Below are 19,724 nucleotides of genomic sequence, written 5' to 3'. Positions count from 1 at the left end.
CCCCGCCCCCAGGCTGTGCCAGAGCCCCGCCCCCAGGAGCTGCCCCGCCCCCGGGATGTGCCAGAGCCCCGCCCCCAGGAGCTGCCCAATGTTGAGTCTCTGGGATTTGTTCTCCCGCCTCCTATTTCCCAGCACCCCCCGGTCCCAGCTGCTCCCTTCCTGTGTCTGCAAACACCCCCCGGGTGAGCTGCAGCGCTCGCTGGGGCTGGCTCCAATGGCTGAAGTTGCCTCCATCTCTGCTCACCTGGGGGTGGGGTAGGGACAAAGAGAGGAGATGGGCCCAGGGTGTGAAAGCAGAATCAGGGGGCAGGGAAAGAAGGACTGTTTGGAAAGGTGGGTTTTTTGCAAGGGGGGGGTGATCCAGATGGAGTCAGAAGCAGTTGGGCAGCAGACGGAAATTGAGGGGAACCCCCTGGGGTGTCCCAGTGTTGGCCAGGGATTGTACAGCACCTTGCACAATATGGGGTCCCAGAGCCGTAACTAGCTATTTTTACACCCAAGGCAAGAATATAAAATTGCGCCCCCTGCTCTGCCATCCAGCCCCCTTGAAACACCCCCCCCAGTGCCACCCATCCCTGTGGAAACAGCCCCCCCCAGCGCTGCCCGCCCTGCAGAAACCAACCCTCCTTCCCCAGCGCCGCCCCCCCGAAACAGCTGTGGGCTGAAAAGGAAGGTTTGGGGGAGGGAGAAGGGAGAAGAAACGGCCCCCATAGGGTGACCAGATCTCACCGTCACACCCCTCTTCACCCCCTAGCCCCCCACTGGCCTGCTGCATCTCCTGCTAGTCAGTCCCCCACCCACCACTCGCCTCCTTTCACCTCCTCCCTCCCCTGCCAGAAACCCCCATGCCCGCCCCTAGAGCCCCTGCTGGCTCACTGCTCACCTCTGTGCCCACCTGCCACTTGTCCACCCGCTCGCCCACCTGCTCCCCACTTGCCCCCTCACCCCCCCAAGTGTAAAGCCTCATTCAAAGCCCCAGGGGTCACTATATCACTGCACACAGCAGTGACTCACTGCGGTTGTAGATAAATCTCTGCATTATGCATTTTTGTATAACTTGTCTATGACTTTGTATTGAATTTTGGTAATATGTTATAGGGGGCCCCTAAGGTAGTGTAATTAAGGTAACAGAAAAATGTCTTTTTGCTAGAAGTAGAATAAGATCTTCCCCCCACCTTGGTAATCAGTCGCCCTGTGGAGTGAATGAGGTGGGACTGAGGAAGGCAGCACCTCCAGACAGCTGCAGCCCTTGGAGAGGGGCTGGGAGCCCGACCAAGGCCAATCAGACTTGGCAAGTGGGCTGGCTAGAGAAGAGCCGACACACTGACGGCCTCGGGGGTTAGGAGCAAGCACCTTTCTGTGGGAACCCCTCTGTGCAGCACTGGGACAGCCCCCAGCCCAGAGAAAAGCAGCAAAAAGGACCAACAGACACTGTCCCAGATTTTGAATCTGGGAGATTTGCCCCTCTCCATCCACCGACTCGCCACTTACCTCCTCACTCCCTCCTCCCCCGGTATAAAGCCTCATTCAAAGACCCAGGGGTCACTATATCACTGCACACAGCAGTCAATCAGTGCAGTACCAAACATTAAACTACTGAAAATGGATGCTCCCCTCCATCCGACTCGCCATTCGCCTCCTCACCCCTCCTCCAAGTATCTGGGTCAGCAGGTTTGTAGAAATTTTGGTGGTGCCCAGAACACTCAGAGCCTGCCCCCCCGCGAACTCTGCCCCCCACCTGCCTAAGGCTCTGCAAGGGAGTTTGGGTGGGGGGAGGAGGTCTGGGGTGCAGGCCCTGGTTGGGGCAGTGGTTTGGGGTATAAGATGGTTGAGAGATCGGGGTCTGGGATGGAGTTGGGTACAGGCTCTGGAATGCAGCTTGGGTGCTGGGTGCAGGCTCCGGGCTGGGGCACAGGGTGGGGGTGCAGGATGGGTGGATGCAAGGGCAGTTATAGGCACCAGCAAAGCAAGCAGGTGCTTGTAGCAGCCCATTTGCAGGGGCAGCAGCTGGCAGGGATCCAGCCTGGGAGCTGATAACCAACAGGGAGCCCTGGGAGCTGTAGTTCCTTGGTTAGCTCCCTGCCTATAGAGCCAGCCCTGGAGCAGGGAAAGAACTACATTTCCCAGCATTCCCTTGGCTGCTATCAACAGGAAAGGAAGGGGGAGGGAGTATGGTAGCTGAAACCTCATGCTGCACCTTGCTGTAAATGGAGAGGGGGTTGGCGCTGTGAATGGGGAACAAGTGTGCCCAAGGAATAGAAAGCTTTGGCCCAGAAGCAGCAAAATTCATCAAACATAGAACTGGTTCTGACTTATTTACTTGGTCTTAAAAGAGAACAAGGACCTGAGTCTCCTCCTTATCAATAACCCCCTGCTCAGCCAATCAGGGTAGAGACTGAGGACGGGAGGCTGAGGGTTCTCACCAGAGAGCCCAAAGGATGGCCCAGGTCACTGGTGGGGATCACTGCCCGAGCACTATTTCAGCCCCACATTTTTGGGTGGACCTCCCACAGTGGGAGCCCTCTCCCTCTCCCTCTCCCGCAACACCCCCCCCCCCCTCTCTCTCTCTCTCTCTCTCCCAGTATTGGAAGAACAGGAGAAAGGACAAAAGAAGCAAGACACGAAGAGAAAGGAGGGAGGGAGGGAAGGAGGAAAAGGTGAAACAAAAAGGACAAACCCTAATGTCCCCAGTGATTCTAAGGGACAAAATCCCAGGTGCGCAATAAAATTCTGCCTCCTTAAGCTCGTGTTTTCCATGCCTGGAATTCAACTGTCACCACATGGATCAGACTGAACAGGTTTCAAACCTCCAGGAGGCTCTTACCTTCTAAACAGGGACAGCTGTTTTCCAGTAAAATCACTAAAAGGGAAGGAGAAAACTCGAAAGAGGTTCCTCCTGGCGCTCACGTCCGTGAACCCGAATACTCTCTCAGTCCTCAGAGAGAGACCTGGAGAAGGAGACTTGCTGAAGCAAAGCCACAGGGGTCTCTGAGGTTTCCCTGGCCCCTGGCCCCTGTCCTGCCTGGCTGATGTCAGCATCTCTCTGTGAGGTCACCACCTCCACACCACCTTGGACCAATAGTCTGAGGTCCTGCCAAAGGCCTTTGTGATGTCACTGCCGCACCCCTCCCTTGCTGTGCTAATGTCCTGCCCCTGGCCAGGCCCTTTGGAGGTTTGAGCTACTCCCTGGGGATCACCCCACTCCAGGAGCGTTCGTTCTAGGCAGCAAGCCGGCTAGACAGGGAAACATCAGACGCTGCTCCCAATGCTACACTCAGTTTTTCAGAAATTAGTCGACTTTATGGCCAGAAGAGACCATTAGAGCATCTAATCTGACCCCCAGCATATCACAGGCCTCCTGTAAACACAAGAGCTACTTTGGGGGCAAACACATTCCAGAAAGGCATCTAGTCTTCATGAAATGACATCAGGAGATGGAGAATCAGCCACTTTCCCTGGTAGCATATTCCTGTAGTGAATCATCCTCGCTGTTGAATATTTGTTACTTAGTTGTAATATGAATTTGTCTCTTTTCACCTTCCAGCCGTTGGGTCTTGTTATTCCTTTCTCTGCTATTTTAAAGAGTCCTTTAATAGCCAATCTTTTCTCTCCATTAAGACACTTCAACACTTCAGTGAAGTCACCTTTCAAGCTTCTTTTGATAAGCTAAACAGGTTGAGCTCTTTCAGTAGCTCACTAGAAGGCATTTTTCTCCAGCCCTCAGAACATTTGGTGGCTCTTTGCTGCCCCAAACTCTAATTTCACAACATCTTTTTCAAACGAGGACACCAAAACTGGAGGCAGTATTCCAGTATCAGTCTCAGGCCTTGTCTACACTACATGACTATTTCGAATCTACTTAAGTCGAATTTGTGGATTCGACCTTAATAAGTCGAATTTGTGTATCCATACTAAATACACAAATTCGAACTTCTGAGTCCACATTCACGGGGCCAGCTTCGACTTTGGAAGCGGTGCACTGTGGGAAGCTATTCCACAGTTCCCACACTCCCCGCTGCCCATTGGAATTGTGGGATTTCCCCCCAATGCATGCTGGGGGGAAAAATGTGTCGAGGGTGGTTTTGGGTAACTGTCGTCATTGAACCGTCAATCACGCCCTCCCTCTCTTCCTTGAAAGCGCCGGCGGGAAATCTGTTCGCGCCCTTCTCTGGTTGGTTACAGCGCGGACGCCACAGCACTGCGAGCATGGAGCCCGCTGCGATCATCGCTGCACTTATGGCCGTTGGCAACTCCTCGCACCTTATCGTCCACCTCTTCCACAGTCAGCTGCTGAGAAACCGGGCGAGGAGGCTCCGGCAGCGCGGTGAGGAGAGTGGCACAGACCTCTCAGAAACCAGGGTACGCCGGGCAGTGGAGATCATGGTGGCAATGGGTCACGTTCATGGTGTGGAACGGCGATTCTGGGCCCGGGAAACAAGCACAGACTGGTGGGACCGCATAGTGCTGCAGGTCTGGGATGACACAGAGTGGCTGCGAAACTTCAGGATGCGTAAGGGCACTTTCCTTGAACTCTGTGACTTGCTGTCCCCTGCCCTGAAGCGCCAGGACACAAGGATGCGAGCAGCCCTGAGTGTGCAGAAGCGAGTGGCCATAGCCCTCTGGAAACTTGCCACGCCAGACAGCTACCGGTCAGTAGCGAACCACTTTGGCGTGGGCAAATCTACCGTGGGGATTGCTGTCATTCAAGTAGCCCACGCAATCGTTGAGCAACTGCTCTCAAAGGTAGTGACTCTCGGAAATGTCCAGGTCATCATAGATGGCTTCGCCGCGATGGGATTCCCAAACTGCGGTGGGGTTATAGATGGGACTCACATCCCTATCCTGGCACCAGCCCACCAGGCCAGCGAGTACATTAACCGAAAGGGCTACTTTTCAATGGTGCTGCAAGCTGTGGTGGACCATAGGGGACGTTTTACCAACATCAACGTCGGGTGGGCGGGCAAGGTTCATGACGCGCGTGTGTTCAGGAACTCTGGTCTGTTTAGACGCCTCCAGGCAGGTACTTTCTTCCCGGACCACAAAATAACGGTTGGGGATGTGCAGATGCCTACAGTGATCCTCGGGGACCCGGCCTACCCGCTAATGCCCTGGCTCATGAAGCCCTATACAGGCGCCTTGGACAGAGAGAAGGAACTCTTCAACTACCGGCTGAGCAAGTGCAGAATGGTGGTGGAGTGTGCTTTCGGACGTCTCAAGGGGAGATGGCGGACCTTACTGACTCGCTCGGACATCAGCGAAAAGAATATCCCCGTAGTTATTGCTGCTTGCTGTGTGCTCCACAATCTCTGTGAGAGCAAGGGCGAGACCTTTTTGGCCGCTTGGGAGGTTGAGGCAAATCGCCTGGCTGCTGTTTATGATCAGCCAGACACCCGTGCTGAGAGAATATCCCAGCGGGAAGCGATATGCATCAGGGAGGCTTTGAAAGCGAGTTTCCTCGCAGAGCAGGGTAACCTGTGACTGTCCACTTGATTTTAAGAGAGCCTGATCATAAACCAAATTTCCCCCACTTCCGAAGGACGTTTTAAAACTAAGGACATGTTTTAGTAATTAATAATAAATCTTTCGTTGACTTTGCATTTCTGTTTCTTGGTTGAAACATGGAAGCATTCTGTGCTGGGTAAGGTGTGCACTGATGGGTGGGTTTGCAGGAAGAGGCGAGGGGTGCCGTCTTTGGATAGGGGATAACATGACGGCTGTGGGTTTGGGCGTTGGAAGGGGTGAGGGGTGTGGGGGAAGGGTGAGTATCTGCCCCTGGATGAGGTCTCTTTTTGGGGCTCAGGGCACCGGGGAGGATCGTGACTACGGTCCAAGTGCATGTGAAGGGAAGCCTGCCTTTACATTCGGGGATGGCAGGCACCAGGACCCTGCACAAGCATACACATCAAGGAAAGACCCGGGGCAGCATACACCACACAGACTGTCCCTGGTGCCTAGTGACTGCAGTCTGTGTGTGCCCTGCAGTTGACCCTGCAGCCAAGTCTGTAGCATGGCACTGTGGGCTATGCACTGAAATTACAATTCCCCCCCCCCACACACACAACAACAGAAAGTCTTCTGACACCAGAAACGTGACGGAAACAGTCAGTAACACCAAACCGCTTTTAATAATGTAGTACACAGTGGGGGGTTTGAACTTGGAGTTGGGACTGGTTGATGCTGTAAGGAAAGAGCTTGTACAAATTTACAGCGCGAGAGTTGTCTCGAACATTATCGGTGTGCTGCGGTGCAGGGACAGTTCTCACGGCCCCTACCGCCCCTCCTTCTTGTAACTTTGGGTGAGGGGGGGACAGGACTTCCTGGCGTTGGAGGGCGGTTGCAGATGCACTGCAGGGGGGCTCTCTCCTCCTGCCTGCGGTCTTGCAGAACATCTACAAGGCGCCGGAGCGTGTCCGTTTGCTCCCTCATTAGACCAAGCAGCGTTTGAGTCGCCTGCTGGTCTTCCTGCCGCCACCTATCCTCCCATTCCAGGTGTGTGCGATGCTGCTGACACAGGCTCTCCCTCGACTGTCTCTGCTCTGCCGCCTCCGCTCTGGAGCTGGCCATCAGTTCCTGGAACATGTCGTCCCTAGTCTTTTTCTTTCGGCCTCTAATCTGAGCCAGCCTCTGCGAGGGGGATGCCGGGGCAGTCCGGGAAGGAGCCGAAGCTGTGTGATGCGAAAAAGTAGGTGATTTCCTTGAACAAATACATGTTTGCCAACAGTAAACACAGTCTAGTCAGTTTCAGTTAAGAAGACCAAAGAGGGAACCAAGTCTCAGGAGATCTCAGAACTAGTCCGAGATTTCGGAATACGCTCTGATTGGCGGCGCCATTGCACTGGATAGCGCACAAGCGAGGAGAGACAGCTGCATCCCTCTTGCACAAAGTCCTGGTAAGCCTTACAGTACAGAGTGCTTATCAGTTAGTGCTTAGCTGTGCTCTCCTGCTGGAGGCAATGTGCAAAGCAGAAAAGATGACCGTTTTGCGGCCCCTCCCGCCAGTGCACGGGAAAGATCACTGTATGCTTTTCCTCTGTGGCCTCCAACACGTGGCTGTTAAGCGAGGGTCATTCTTATGAAAAGTAAAAGTCTGTTAAGCGAGGGTCATTCTTATGCAAAGTAAAACTCTGTTAAGCGAGGGTCATTCTTATGCAAAGTAAAAGTCTACCATTCACAATAGTAACAGTACACTAATTCCACTAATTAGATGCAGCACTTCCACAACGACATCACCCTGAGGCGTGTCAGGCAGACTCAGAGAGAGCGGATGCTAACAGAAGCCCTGCACAGACCAGGACCATACGCTGCCATGCTCGTCGAGGCGATGGTCCCCCTTTACCTGAGGATGGCCTGGCGCGGAAGAGTGTGCTTCAACGGAGCACCCAACAAGGCACCTCTACCAAGGAACCTCCTGCTGAGGCTTTTCCAGCTGCTCTCTGAGAGCTTTTTTGAACTGTCCCCAGAGGACTATTGCTCCATTGCTATATGTGTAGACCTGCTGTTTGTATAGTTTCATATTTAAAAAATTTTATATAGTATTTCTATTTTTTATATATATCCCTGTTTCTTAAAAAAATAAATGTTTCCCTGTTTGTAGCACTTACCGCCTGATCCTTCCCCTGATTCCGAGTCCGGGTTAACGGGCGGGGACGGTTGGTAGGGGATCTCTGTGAGGGTGATGAAGAGATCCTGGCTGTCAGGGAAAGCGGGAGTGGGTTCGATGTCGCCTGCGCCGTCCTCAAAAGACCCTTCCTCATCTTCCCCATCGGCGAACATGGAGGAGGAACTGTCCCGGTACACTATTCCGTCCTCGGAGTCCACCGTCACTGGTGGGACAGTGGTGGCAGACCCACCGAGAATGGCATGCAGTGCCTCGTAGAAGCGGCATGTCTGGGGCTGGGCTCCGGAGCGTCCGTTTGCCGCTCTGACTTTTTGATACCCTTGTCTTAGGTCCTTCTCTTTCACGCGGCACTGCATCGCATCCCGGCTGTATCCTTTCTCTTTCATGGCTTTAGAGACCTTCTCGAAGGTCTTCGCGTTCCGCTTGTTGGAGCGCAGCTCCGAGAGCACAGACTCCTCGCCCCACACAGCGATCAGATCCTGGACTTCCCGGTCAGTCCATGCTGGGGACCTCTTTCTATTCTGGGATTGCCCGGACTCCTCTGCTGGAGAGCTCTGCATCGTTGCAGGTGCTGCGGAGCTCGCCCCGATGTGCAACCAGAACGTCAGATTCAAACTGGCCAGACAGGAAAATGAATTCAAATTTTCGCGGGTCATTTCCTGTGTGGCTGGCCAGAGAATCCAAGCTCGGACTGCTGTCCAGAGCGTCAACAGAGTGGTGCACTGTGGGATAGCTCCCGGAGCTGCTAAGTTCGATTAGCATCCACACCAAGCCTAATTCGAGCTAGCCATGTCGAATTTAGCGTTACTCCACCTGCCGGGGTGGAGTACCAAATTCGAACTAAAGAGCCCTCTAGTTCGAATTAAATGGCTTCCTGGTGTGGACGGTTGAGCGGTTAGTTCGAATTAACGGTGATAAATTCGAATTAAAGTCCTAGTGTAGACCAGGCCTCACTGATGCCGTGTCACCTCCTGTGACGTTATTGACATAATCTGTAACTGTATAGATCACCGTTGCGACCACTGTTCTATATTTGCAGCCAATATTGTATAAAGGCTGTTGTGTAAGGGGTCTATGGAGAGGTTCTGATTGGCTGATAATGATGCTATCTCTAGATGTGTATCATTTTTGTAGTTGACATTATGAATATTGGTTCTATGCTGCCCGTATTTCAAACTTGTGCTCTGCTTCTGGCGAACATCCCAGACAAGTTGGTGTCAGTTCTGCCTAGCCGGCTTAATGCAGGTTAGGCAAATGTGAGAACCACTACACTACAGAAACTCCATTACAGTGCACTGCCCTGCCCTGCCCTGCCCTCAAATTCCCTGCACTTTGGTGGTGCTCACCCTGGCACACACTGATGGGCGAACCTGGAGAAACTGGCAGCAGCTCCTTGATGGGTCAGCTGGAAGAACAGAGGACTTGAGCCAGGGATCAGGAAGTCGTCCTTACATCACCTTTGTGACTCTAGCTTGAAGGGGAGTTTGTTTTTCTTCCCCTTGCTGAGAAGCAGCAAGAGAAGAAAGAAAGGTCAGGTGAGCCAACTGGGTGCAGAAGCCAATGCTGCCTTTTCCTGCAGTGAAGCCTAAAATGAGGGTCTTGCATTGAGTAGAGGCAGTGCTGTGCTTCCAGGAAAGAGCCCACTGCTGCATGAAGAGGGATGAAACAATCTGCTAAAGCCTGGGATTGAACCAGGGACCTTTAGATCTTCAGTCTAACGCTCTCCCAACTGAGCTACTTCAGCACTTGCAGGGGCCCTTTTTGGGCTGCTACTTCTCACCTTGAAGTTTATTCTCCATAAACCATCTCTCCAGTCAACAATGGCCAATGCAAGATGGACATCGCTTGCTATTTTAGCCCTTGGGAACGTCATCAACTAGAATCTGGATCTCTCAAATGCTGCGCTTCAGTTCATGGGGGAAAGGCGAGAGAAGCGACCTTTGAACAAAGGGCCTGGGGTTAACATCCTAACGCTGTCTGTCTCCGACTGTAACACTATTTAATACCAGCCCACCCTGTGCTGGTGACAGTTCCATTGCTAGATGTTAGTACTTTTCAGTTACTGTCAAAATTAAAAGTTTCTATATGCTTAAAAGAAATGATTTTAATTTGCTTATATATGGCATGAATAAATGCAGATTTAAACATCCTAGCATGAACATTTATTGTCTTATATGATAGAGAAAATCCTGCATCCAGATTGTGCATCGAAATCATGAAATGAGCTACAAATGCAATAAAAATAAGGTATTCAATGGTTTAACATATGGAGCGGGGTTGGGGGGGTTCCGAAGACACGTCTTGCCTGGGACGCCACTTGGTCTAGGGGAGGCCCTGTCAGGGAAAGCAGGAGTTAGTCTCACACGCCTATTTCCAGGCTGTAATCTGCGGGCGCCCTGCTCTGGGGGAGGGATCGCGGTAGCCCAGACTCAGGGCTGGAACAGGCCCCGGATTGAGGGGGTGGCTGCAGGGTTTGCAGCGCTCTGATGTCTCAATGTGTCTCCCCAAAGCCTCAGATCTGCGTTCCCAGAAGGCTCCTGCGCTGCCTCCGCTCCTTTCACAGTCTATAGCAAGGAGCAACAGCAAGGGTCAGGGATGAGCCATAGGCACTAGTTGGGGGGGCAGAGGCTTCAGGAGGAAACCCAGCCCCCAGAGCAGAGGGGGATAGGAGGCTTTTTCTGTCTCCTTAGCCATGTGCAATAGCTCCGAGAGCTCTGTGAAATGCCTCCCCGCCCACAGCCTGGGGAAGGGGAAGGAGTCTCAGGTTCTAGCTCGATTTGGAGGAGGATCACTGGACCCTAAAACCACTCGCTGCCCTTTCCCGGAGAAACCTGTGATGCCCAGAACGGGGCTGAGATAAATGCTGACAGGAGTCAGGAATTGCTCCCCTGGAATAGCAGCAGGACTGGGCAGCTGGAAATCTCCCCAAAGGAGCTGAAGCCTTGGTGGGTCAGACATAGATGCCCCAGGTACTACATGGGGGGCTTAGGTTTGTTTCTGGACAAGAGCAGCGAGAGTTTTATTGCCTCAACATTTCAGTAGAAAAATTCAGACCCAAACTGTGTGTGGTGGGGAGGTCGATAGCGGTTTCTTTGGGTTTGATTTAGTTTGTTTTCTCATTCTCATTGTAAAAGCTTTTGATGATTTTGATGGGAACAATGTTTGTGGAAGGCCAAGGACAAGTAAGAAAAGTTAAAAATCTGCATTGGAGTGAGGGGGTCTGTGTGGGCCAGGGCAGGGGTGGATATTTTCATGGGGAGGGGGTTAGGGGATAAACGAGAGGCTTTTGCGGGAACACAGGGGGATGTTTTGCAGTTTAACCTCCCCACTTCCCTGTGCTGATGCCCAGCTCCGACCCCACTGACACCCCTGTGACGAAGTGGGAATTTTCTGGATGTTTTGTTTGCATCTTGTGTGTACCTCAGTTTCCCCTATTTGTTGAACGATTATCTAGGTTAAAGGTCCAAAATGTGGGGTGCACCCTGCCAGGGGGAATGGAGTAACATTCAGGGGGATGCAGCTGGGCCCGGGCCAGCCCCCATGGGGGGTGGGGAAGAGGAGCCACCCAGCTCCACTCTTGGCTCCAGCCCCAGCTCTGGCCCCTGCCTCAGCCCCCTTACCCCTGCCTGTGTCCCTTCCCCCTTAGCTGCGGCCCCACTCCCAGCCACAACTCGGGGGGAGCATGGACGGGGTGGGGGGCATGACCCTGAAGTGTTTTGGGACCACGGATCTCGGTGGTGGGACAAGGGGGTTAAATCTTGGCAGAGACCCCCAAATGGCAGGTGTGGCTGCTGTCGAGCTGCCTGGGCCCAGACAATGGCCACAAATTCTGTCTCCTAGCAACCGATGGCCGGGGCGCACCTGCTGCAAGAGGCCAGCTGGCCGGGAGGAGTCGGAGAACAAAGAACGAGCTGGAGGCCAGGTGAGCAGGTTGCCAGGGAAACAGGACAAAGGACAGACGAGGGGCAAAGGGCCTGGCTGAGTCGGGCTGTTGGGAGCAAGGAGTCTGCTGTGTTGGGACTCGAGGGGAGAGCCCAGGCTCTGAGTTCGGGGTCTCCCCAAGATGGACGTTGCTGAATCTTCCTGCTTCCTGTGCGAACTCAGAACTTTCCCAGGCTGGATCCCAGACCCCTAACAAACCTTCTGTTGTACAGCGCTGGCTGAGAGTCACTGGTGACTGTGGAAGTTGGGGTGCAGGACTCCCCTTCGGGGGGGGGGCGGGTGAGGCTTTCTGAGGTGTCCGATTCAGGTGGACTCACTGCAGGAAGCTCCTGGTGTGGAACAGGGGGGCTGAAAGGTCCAAGGTCAGTCCCAGGGGGCGCTGAAGCCAAGGAGGCTTCCCCCAGTGAGGGCGTCCCCTGGGGGTGTCACACTGAGGAGGCTCCTGCCTGGGTTTGACTCCGAGCTGTTCCAGAGCACGGAGCCTGTGTGCCCGTCACAGCCCCCCAGCATGTGACCTACAGGCTCCACTCTGGCAAAGCTCCCTGTCCCTGGGCTTTAGCATCACTAGCCCCTGCTTAGTGACTAGGGGTCAGTTTAGGGCAGCGGACCCCAAAATGTGGGGCGTGACTCCTAGGGGGACACAGAGGAAGATTGATGGGGGCACCTCAGGGCCTGAGCCAGCCCCCATGGAGGGCAGGGAGGGAGCCCCACTCTGTCCCAGCTCTTCCCCAACCCCACCCTCAGCCTGGGCCCGTGGCTCCCAGCCCGGCCTCAACCCCCTTACCCCTGTCCGCACCCCTCTCCCCAGCAAGCAACGGCCCCACTCCCAGCCCCGGTTCTCGACCGCGGCTTCCGAGGGGCCACAGCCATGGATACGAGGGCGCAGTGTGAAATGTTTGGGGACCACTGGGTTAGGGTGACGTCCTCAATCACTTCTCTGCCGTCCAATGAAAGCAATTCCTCACCCACCCACCCACCCCTCCGTCAGGACAGCCTAGGTACGTTCCGCTGCCCTTCACTCGTACAGGAAGGAGAATAACATTTCATTCCACTCAATGCTAAAGTGATTTGCAACCCACCACCATCCCAAACTGGTCATTTTGGGGAAGCGGCCCCATCATGCTGCATAGCTAGGCAGAGCAGGGGTGTCTGTGCAAACACGGTCTGTTCCTGAAGTCTTCCCCCAGCTCCTCACTAAATGTGACGGGGGAGCTCATTCAGCCCCTGCTTACGCTTAGTATTTAAAAACTCCTTAGTGTCCCTCTCTGTGCTGGCCTTAGATTTCTCCTCCTGTCCTCTTCTTGATAGCTCAGATGAGGTGGCCGAGTGGTTAAGGTGATGGATTGTTAATCCATTGTGCTCTGCACACATGGGTTCAAATCCCATCCGCATGGGCTGCATTTAATCTTCGTTCTCCTTTATAGGCAACCATCTCCCCCCTTTGGTACAATGACAGATCAAACAATGTTGCTTCTTGCAAACAAAAACCTTCTCAGAATCTCTCCCCCACCCCCCCTTTGCTTCAAATAAAATGTCTAAATACCAGATTTCTAAAAAAATTCTCTAGTCCGGCATTTCTTAGTTTTTATCTCAAAAGGGAACAGCCTCATAATCTCCCCCAAACACCCTGGGACCTCCCCAAATAATTAAAATACCCCCAACCTGAGCAAGGCCACAACAGTGAACCAGAGCTAGTGTCTAGGCCAAGCTGTTCCGAAGGAGACAACTCAACCATTTTCTCTCTGCTTCCCTTGGCAAAGTCTGACTGAGAAAACAAAATTCCCCAAACTGAAAATTTTCTGCTGAAAAACCACTACTAGTCTGTTTGGGGACTTTGGTTTGAATGTACTATTATTATTCTCTTCTGATTTCTGAATCAGTTTTGTCATCCAGGTGTGTTTCCAGCTGTTGAGTTGTGGGGGAGAGAGGCCAACTCATGATGTCTCTACCCCCCCTTTCATAGTTTCTTCCAACTGGCTAGGAAGTACCTTTGCTACGATGTGAGTCAAGCAGTGTCCATTGTCGCTGTGCTATCTCGGAGAAGTCTGCATTGTACATGGTTCCTGGGATAGTCCTTGGGAGTGTGGATCCCTTTAATGGGCCAGCAGCAGGTCTGGCTCCTCCATTGTCACACCTGAAAGACTGGTGGTGGGCATTTCCCAACCTCATCTCAGTCACACACACAGAGCAAAACTTCCCAGCCAATGCTACACACACAATCCAACACAATAGTAATGTTCAACAGATCAAGACTTTTGAAATGATATCTTACCAGGCAGACTTTGTACAAACCGTATCATCATTGTATGAGAGTGGTAAATATGGGGCTTCCAGGGTGCTGCTTTGAGCACAGCATGCCACACCTGGGTTCACATTGCTATGTGGAGACGGACCCTTAGAGTCCATCTCTCCTGGGATAAAGATGGCAGCATGGCTGGCCTGGACCATCTGACGTGGGCTCATGAAGCTAAAGCTGAGAGGCTAAAAACTGTGGTGCAGATATTTGTGTTCACACTGAAGCCTGGGTTCGGAAACCCTCACCCCTCGTGGGGTCTCAGAGGTTGGGCTCAAGCCCATCTGTCTGGCCTGTAATTTTATAGTCTTGCAGCTCAAGCCCCATAACCCTGAGTCAGCTGACCCGGGCTTTGAGACAGGTGCCCTGGGTGTGTTAATCACAGTGTAGACATAACATTAGGCTACGTCTCCAGTGTAATGAAACACCCATGACTGGCCCATGTCACATTAATCAGGGTCGTGCAGCTTGGGCTGTAAAGTTGCAGTGTCCGTGTCTCGGCTCAGGCTCAGTCCCCTGCTCTAGGAGTCCAGAAGGTTGGGAGGGGGTTTAGCAAGTGGAAATGGTAAAACCACAGGGGAGTATTACCCTGGACACATGGCATTTCTCCATTGGTCTGTCTGCTTTCGGGGAGGGACAGAAACACGTCCTGCTGCTTTTGTTATTTCAAAGGGTGGCTTAGGATTTTCATTCTCATACTCGGTGCACAAAACAGGACTCAAGCCTCGGCATAAACTAAACGAGCTGACCACAGATTCTGACAGCCACAATGAGCATCTGGTGTGAGAGCTCAGACCTGCCCCTGTCCCAGAGGGAGGGGTCATCCATGAGGGGACTGGACCACTGACCTATCAGCTCCTAACTCCCAAACTTTCAGTAACTCTATCCTCAGTGCCTGTGAGTGTAATTTAAACCATAAGAAAAACCACACTAGGCTAGGCCGAAGGTCCATCTAGCTCTGAATCTTGTCTTCTGACAGCAGCCAATACCAGGTGCCCCAAAAGCAACTCAGTAAGGTACCACTGGAACTTGAACCCAGGATCTTCTGTATACACAGCAGTGGTTTTAGCCAGCTAAGTCCATGGTGCCTACAGCTGCTGAAGGGATCATGTCTGCACACACCTGACTCTCTGCCAACCTCCATCTGGGCCTGACAAGCTTTGCTTGTGTTTGGATTCAGTAAAGCAGAGGAGCAGGTGAAGTTTTACTCCCAAGGTTCTTTGGACAGATCTACACTACAAAATTAGATCAGTGTAACTACATTACTCAGGGGTGTGAAAAATTTACCTCCCTCAGCAATGCAGTTATATCAGCCTAACCCCGGTGCAGATAGCGCTGTGCCAACAGGAGGGCTTCTCCCATCAACATAGCTTGGGGAGGGGCTTGGTTAGTGAAGATGAAGAGAATAGGTGGCCCATGGCTCTTGCATTTGGGGAGGCTGGGTGTGAGCGCTGGAAGCTCCCTAAAAGTGGGGGGCCCATTGGTGCCCAGACCATGCCACTGTCCCCCCCACCCTTCTCCTATCTCTGAGGCCCCACCTGTGCTCCCCCCTTGCTCCTGTTTGGCCACTTCCCACCCCTGCTCTTCCTCTTTGGCTGAGGACGGCTGAGCCACCTTTCGCTCGCTCCTCTCCTCCCCCAAGGCCTTCCTGCCTCCTGCTCGTGCCTCTCCACCCCCTACCACACGGTCTGCCCACCAGCCGCCACCACCACCTCGCTGACCCTTCCCTGCAACCCACCCTGCCCACCACCCACACCTCTGTGCCCCTCCCCTGAGACCTGCCCTGCCCACCACTTGCACCTCTGTGCCCCTCCCTGGAGACCCACCCTGCCCACTTCTCTCACCTCTGCCCCTTCCCTGAGACCTGCCCTGCCCACTGCCACCACCTCCGAGACCTGCTCTGCCCACCGCTCGAAACTCTCTGCCCCTCCCCGAGACCCACCCTGTCCACGTCTTTCTTCGGTCATCTGTTGTTATTCCATGAAGCATCAAGAATGGAATAAAAAGCTGAGTTTACTCCAGGGTGAGGAAAGAAAGGAGCCACCAACCCCCCGGCATTGCTGCTTTAGTTAAAGTGTTTTAACTAAACAGCTATTGAATGTCCTCCCTATGCCCCTTGTGTCACCAGAGCACATCCCTGCTAGCAGTTCGTGGATGGTAACAGAGAGCAGTGCACTGTGGGCAACTATCCCACTGTGCAACTGGCTGCAGGGTGTTTTGGGAAGGGTTTGCAATGCCTCACGGACTGGTACAGCATCACATGATGCAGGTTTCTCTATCCCACCGTTCCACGGGCATCTTACTAGATTGCCAGCTGCTTTTCAACAGCAGTGTGCGTGGCGGGGTAGAGACTGTTTGTGTTCTGGGGAGAGACAGTGTGTGTGCTGGGGAAGAGTGAGCGTGTTGAGCTAGGTAGGAGCGGATCATTATTATCCCTTCTCGAAAGAGAGAGAAGCTCAGGCTGAGAAAGGAGAATTGACTTGTCTTAGGTCACACAGCCAGTCAGTGGCAGAGTTGGGAATAGGACCCAAGAGCCCTGATTTTCAAACTAACCTTTGGATCTTGAATTTCATACACTGAATGACCTGAATAAAGTGCTCTCAGATGAGCTCCAGACCAACAACAGTGATAGTAATTATTCAGCAAGTATTTGAGGAGAACTGCAATGTTAGAGAGAATCATGAACTGCTCAGAGACCATTAATGCAGAGAAGCCGCAAAATTCATCAAACACAGAACTGGTTCTGACTTATTTACTTGGTCTTAAAAGATACCAACAAGGACCAGAGTCTCCTCCCTGTCAATAACCCCCTGCTCAGCCAATCAGGGTAGAGACTGAGGATGGGAGGCTGAGGGTTTTCACCAGAGAGCCCAAAGGATGGCCCAGGTCACTGGTGGGGATCACTGCCCAAGCACTATTTCAGCCCCACATTTTTGGGTGGACTTCCCACAGTGGGAGCTGCAGAGCACTCCCCTGCAACACACACACACACACACACACCCCTCCCTCCTGATGTTTGGAGGGGAACAGGAGAAAGGACAAAAGAAGCAAGAAACGAAGAGAAAGGAGGGAGGGAGGGATGGAGGAAAAGGGGAAACAAAAAGGACAAACCCTAATGTCCACAGTGATTCTGAGGGACAAAATCCCAGGTGCGCAATAAAATTCTGCCTCCTTAAGCTCGTGTTTTCCATGCCTAGAATTCAACTCTCACCAGATGGATCAGACTGAACAGGTTTCAAAGCTCCAGGAGGCTCTTACCTTCTAAACAGGGACGGCTGTTTTCTAGTAAAATCACTAAAAGGGAAGGAGAAAACTTGAAAGAGGTTCCTCCTGGCGCTCACGTCCGTGAACCCGAATACTCTCTCAGTCCTCAAAGAGAGACCTGGAGAAGGAGACTTGCTGAAGCAAAGCCACAGGGGTCTCTGAGGTTTCCCTGGCCCCTCGCCCCTGTCCTGCCTGGCTGATGTCACCATCTCTCTGTGAGGTCACCACCTCCCCACCACCTTGGACCAATAGTCTGAGGTCCTGCAAAAGGCCTTTGTGATGTCACTGCCACACCCCTCCCTTGCTGGGCCAATGTCCTGCCCCTGGCCAGGCACTTTGCAGGTTTGAGCTACTCCCTGTGGATCACCCCACTCAAGGAGCGTTCGTTCTAGGCAGCAAGCCGGCTAGACAGGAAAACATCAGACGCTGCTCCCAATGCTACACTCAGTTTTTCAGAAATGAGTCTACTTTATGGCCAGAAGAGACCATTAGAGCATCTAATCTGACCCCCTGCATATCACAGACCTCCTGTAGGACACAAGAGCTACTTTTGGGGCAAACACATTCCAGAAAGGCATCTAGTCTTTATGAAATGACATCAGGAGATGGAGAATCCATCACTTTCCTTGGTAGCTTGTTCCTGGGGTAAATCATCCTCGCTGTTGAATCTTTGTGCCTTAGTTGTAATATGAATTTGTCTCTTTTCACCTTCCAGACATTGGGTCTTGTTATGCTTTTCTCTGCTAGATTAAAGAGCCCTTTAATACCCAATCTTTTCTCTCCATTAAGGCACTTCAACACTTCAATGAAGTCACCTTTCAATCTTCTTTTGATAAGCTGGACAGGTTGAGCTCTTTCAATAGCTCACTAGAAGGCATTTTTCTCCAGCCCTCAGAACCTTTGGTGGCTCTTTGCTGCCCCAGCTCCAGTTTCACAACATCTTTTTCAAATGAAGACACCAAAACTGGAGGCTATTCCAGTATCAGTCTCACTGATGCCGTGTCACCTCCTGTGACGTTATTGACATAATCTGTAACTGTATAGATCACCATTGCGACCACTGTTCTATATTTGCAGCCAATATTGTAGAAAGGTTGTTGTGTAAGGGGTCTATGGAGAGAACTCTAAGGTTTTTCTATGCCATGTGCTTAGGGAGATGTATTTTCCATGCCCTGGTTCCTCGCTGACCCAGAGAGAACAAAGGAACACGAAAACAAAAACCTTCCCCCACAGATGTGAAAGTATTTTCTTCCCTTATTGGTCCTTTTGGTCCTGGGCCAACCAGGTTATCTGAGCTTTTTAACCCTTTACAGGGTATGTTATGCTACCTGTAGCTATACGTTTATGACACCCTGTAAATAGCAATCTGCAGAATCTGATTCTGAGAAAGGGCAGGGTGAAGGGCAGTGGCTTCAGCAGATTTGCTGAGCATGCTCGGTTCATGTGAGCATGCTCAGTGCACCATAAGTAGCAAATTCCTACACACAGCAGTTTCTCACACTACACCTGAGGCAGCATGAGGCAGGGGCTCCATCACTGTCCAGAGCCCACCCAAGAGCAGATCCCCGGGGGCTGCGAGACCCTCAGCTTCTGGGACCTGTGTGTGGAGTCTCTCTTCTGCCCACCCAGGGCTGCCCCTGGGGTCCCTCTGGCCCCTGGTGCCTGTGGCCCCTGGCCAGGGGCGGCAGAGCCTGGTACAGGGTCCAGCTGGAGAAAGTCCCCACCTTGGATGGGCACAGAAAGTGCTTCAGTGAAAGTCTGTCCTTGGAGCAGCCCCTCTGGCGCCGCAGCAGCAGCCCGGAGCTCAGCCCCGGCTCCCAGCGCACACTGGAGGCAGCAGCACCAGCGGTGTCTGGTACCTTACAAAGCCCGGCCACCAGGAGCTGCCCCACGGATCTTTTCCTTGTTTTTCCTGCATCCTTCCTACCAGCCCCCCACTGCTCCGGCCCCTTCCTGGCTCCTTCAAGCCCAACCCAGGCTGCAGCTGCCACACTCACCGGGCCAGGGACTTTCTGAGGTGGGAACTAGCCCCCTCTCTGCTCCTCCTCCTGCCCCTGTGTGTCCCAGAGCCGCTGCAGCGACTGACCCGCACCCAGGCTCTCACTCCTGTTAGCGCTCGCAGGGGCCAATCCAGCTACGGGAGAGTGAGCACCCCTGGGAGCAGGGAAGTGACCACGTCTCCCTGCCAGAGGGTAGGGGAGGAGGAAGAAAGGGAAAGAGGAGAGATTGAAAGGGGATAAGGAGAAATAAGTGAGGAAAGCAGCACCCAGCTCTTTTCTGCTGCATCACCCCTGAGCAGATTGCTCCTGAGCTCTGGGTAAATAGCCCCCAGTGTCTCCCAGATCCCCCTGCTCCCAAGACAATGCACATAGGGAGCTCCTTCCTGCCAGGCGTGATTACAAGCAGGTGTAGGTGTCACCCTTATGCCATGATTGGAGAAAGACAGCAAAGCTTGGGAACACGCATCTGTATTTCCAGTCCAGTGTGACAATCCCGGCTCCAGGAGGGGTTTGTTCTCTGCTCCTGCTGGATGGGCACAGAATGGGGCAGCAACAGGTTTGTGTCAGTTTTTGTTGCTCCACGTTCCTTAACTTAGAACAGTGTGAA

The 19,724-nt window shown here is 52.9% G+C and overlaps 2 non-coding genes across 2 annotated transcripts; one reads left to right on the top strand and one right to left on the bottom strand.

Annotated features, from left to right (window-relative positions):
- Positions 1-9,289: 9,289 nt before the first annotated feature.
- Positions 9,290-9,362, bottom strand: TRNAF-GAA. Its single transcript has one exon. It is a non-coding gene; the product is annotated as a tRNA-Phe (tRNA).
- Positions 9,363-12,872: 3,510 nt separating this feature from the next.
- On the top strand, positions 12,873-12,960 carry TRNAN-GUU. Its single transcript has one exon. It is a non-coding gene; the product is annotated as a tRNA-Asn (tRNA).
- Positions 12,961-19,724: the final 6,764 nt, after the last annotated feature.

The sequence above is a fragment of the Mauremys mutica genome, chromosome 18 (genome assembly GCF_020497125.1).
Source record: "Mauremys mutica isolate MM-2020 ecotype Southern chromosome 18, ASM2049712v1, whole genome shotgun sequence".
Lineage (NCBI taxonomy): Eukaryota > Metazoa > Chordata > Testudines > Geoemydidae > Mauremys > Mauremys mutica.
Note: the sequence above shows the minus strand (reverse complement) of the source record. Positions and strands in the feature narration are given on the sequence as shown.